Source organism: Cajanus cajan, chromosome 2, assembly GCF_000230855.2.
Source record: "Cajanus cajan strain Asha chromosome 2, NIPB_CcT2T_4, whole genome shotgun sequence".
NCBI classification, from domain to species: domain Eukaryota; kingdom Viridiplantae; phylum Streptophyta; class Magnoliopsida; order Fabales; family Fabaceae; genus Cajanus; species Cajanus cajan.
This window is the reverse complement of record NC_138518.1, coordinates 69,673,110-69,676,664: the sequence shown is the minus strand read 5'-3', so window position 1 is coordinate 69,676,664 and position 3,555 is coordinate 69,673,110.

The following is a 3,555-nucleotide window of genomic DNA, read 5'->3' as shown; positions in this document are numbered from 1 at the left end:
TGATTTTTTGGATGTCGCCACTTAAACTAGGAAATCTACTATTCCTATCAAGGTAAAATAGTTTAGGTATGAGCTTACCACAACATTAGCTTACATAATTAAGCCCCTTATGGAATTAGTCTGTCGACTACTCTCCAAATACTATGATTTTCTAATACTTAGTTAAGGATTAACCCATCAACCTTTTACCTTACTCGGTTGATCACTTTCTACATGTATGCCTCAACTTTGCTCACATACAAACTAACATTGGTCACTTGTAATCAGTATAGCTTGACTTAGTCCCTATATTATGGTCACTTATAGTCGGTATGCCTCGACCTATCCCACATATCCCATGAACTAAGGTTCTAAAGGATACTCAACTATCCACTTCAATAATTAACTACTCAAGAAGGATTTTCAATAAATTGGACTCTTGAAACACCACACTAATATCCTCGTAATGGGATATCTAACTTTTGAAAAAACCTTCTTCTTTAGTCCTAAGTCAATCAACATAACATGTTTAAATGTCTAAAACATTCTCAACACCTTCACCTCGACATTCAACAATTTAAGAACATAACATTCCTAAATATCTAAAGCATTATCAGCATCAATGCCTCAACAATTCAATAGTTAATCATTTATAAACATTATCCCTGATCAATGTTTATAGAACCAACACAATTCAACAACATACAACATTTTAATCATCAATATACATTATCCCCATATCAATGTATATATAACTAAAAACATTAATCAACATGCAACATGTCATAGATTCACCTAACTTATTCATGTTCACCATTTTATCAAACAAGCAACAAGTTTTCATAAGGCAATCCATGCTTGATGCCATATGCCTTGCGCCTAATGCCATTGAGACATAAAGCTCCTTGTCTCGCTCACGCTCACCCTTGACACCATTCAACCCACGATCAATGTGGATGAGATCAAAGATCCCCTAGGACAATCACGTCTGGTATGACTAAACCCACTCCTAGCTTTAATTCAAATAAAGACGATTCTCTCTCTTCATACCTGACGTTACTCTATTGACGCTCAACGTCACGTGAGTAGAAAACTCTATCTTGGTCACGTTGGACTCCTCATAATCTAAGGCCTAACGTCACCAAGTTAGAGATAATTCTCTCACCTCATATTCGACACCATTTAACTCACACTCGACGTGACCAAGTCAGAGGCTTTTCTCTCTTCGCATGCCTAATGCCAACAATCTTGCACTTAACACAAGTGAGATAAGGGTCCCTGATTTGAGCCACATACAACACCATGAAGATATGCTTGGGATGATAATAGGTTTTGCACTTGGAAAATTCTCAAATTGGCTTAAAACCACCTAAAACATAAACAAACCAAAAGCATGTGATGCACCAAAACATATACGTTAATAATTGGCTTTAAAATATGTTACATGTAGCTTCTTTTATTCGTTAGAGAAAAAATTAGAAAAATTATGTTTTAGGAATTTATCAAAATTAAAACAAACTTAAACAGTTTTAAAAAATAATTATAAATTATCTACCAATAAAATTCTTACATGAATAATAAAATTTAAAATTATTTATTAGTAAGTTATTTGTCCGAATGAAATTAAACTCAATTTTTTTAATAAAATCTTGGTTTTAAATATTGTAGATAAAAAAATGTAACTAAGAAAATAAATTCTATTAAAAGAAATTATTTAAATTTTTAACAATAATTAATCATAGCCTAAATTAATAAATACTTCACTAATAACATAGTTACAATTTTTTTTCTAAACATGAGTGGGATGTGTTTATCAACTGATTAATCATTGTTAGATGTGATTATAACTTTATCTTGACATGGATACACTATTAACCTCACAAGTCCAAGGGACCCTTATATTTATTGAAAATGATAATCTAGGTGTATGTCAATGTGTTGTTTCCACCATGTACCCCATCACATCATTGTCCTATCTATCTTCTTCAGCTTTTGTGATGAAACATAGACGGATGCAAATGTTGGACCTCAAATCAACACCCTGTGGGCCACCATACACATTGTTCTCTACCACCCATTATATAGCATCAATCCTGACGGAGACATGCTATGAGTGCATTCTTTTTTTCTCCATCAAAATTGAATGGTTAATGTTACTATCTAAATAAGTTGGTGGGGTTGTACTCAAATAACACAAGTACCTAATTGTAAGATAAGTACTAAATATCGACATTAATATGATGAAAATTTACAAATCTAAGATAACTTCTGTTAATCTTTTAATTTAGTTTGAAGATAATTTTTAGGAGAACAGGAATTGTCAACGAATGAGTTGGATTAAATTTGACATGAAATAAAACTCAAATTGATAAAATTTAATGAAGTTGAACTTTATCAAATTTATTATGATATTTTCAAATCTAAACAATTTGATTGAAAATTGGTCAGAAAATCAGTCTGAATTTTCACCCAAAAAAAAAATCAGTCTGAATACCTTAGCAAAATAGTAAAGTAAAAGAAAAAAAGACAATAGTTAAGAAATTGGCCAAAATCTGTGTAAATTTTTTTTTTAAAAAAAAAAAGTGGTTTTAATTGATGTTTTAAAAATGTTATTTTTATTCTAAAATATGCATTTAATAAATATATTTGTATATTGTCTGCATAAAGATTTTTATTCTTAATTAAACTTTTATAGCTCTAATTTCATCTTATGAAACATGTAATATGATTATTATATATTACTTAAGAATTTACATGACTTGATATTCTTAAAATTATTATATTGGTTTATTGCATAATATATCTTACAATATTAAAGTTATCTTTTTATTATTATTAGTTTTGTTTTAATTCAATCACGATTACCTTAGAGAACTATTAATCAATATATTTACTAGTTTAATGATTGATTTAGATTTAAGGACATTAAAACCAACCTAATTAAATTCAAGTTGCATTATTTGATAATGTGTGTTGAATTGGATTCATCGAGTTTGAAAATGTATTATCTTATACCTAATTTGATAATGTTTGGATTTCACTCTTTGTAATTTAAGTTTTAAACGTTTTGGGTGGCCAGAGTGATTCAAGAAATGAGCATATGTTTCTTATAATTATGATTAGAAGAAAAAAAACTTCACTTATCATCCTTAATTAGGGTGTCCAGAATGATTTGTGAACATTTTATTTGTTAGGCATTATATTTGGGGGTTGTTGTGGTCAAAGAAATGGTTGTTGGTATACCTATAGGCTATAACCTATTACTGTTTGCCGTTGTTGTTGTTACTTTCCTTTGTCATAATAATTTATCAACAACCATTTCATTTGTGTTGCTGTCGGGAAGCAAATCGTGTGTTGTAAAGGAGTCATACCTCATTATATATATATAAAGTTGCAGTTGTGATATCCTTTTCCAGGCCAAAGAAAAGTGGCAGAAATAAGGCAACAAAATTTAAGTTTGATTCATGTTCCTGTCATAGTCGACATTCTTTTTTATAATAAAACAACATATTATTAAAATGATATTAACTAATTAAATAATGTATTTTCTAAAGTTATTATAGAAATGTGTTTGAG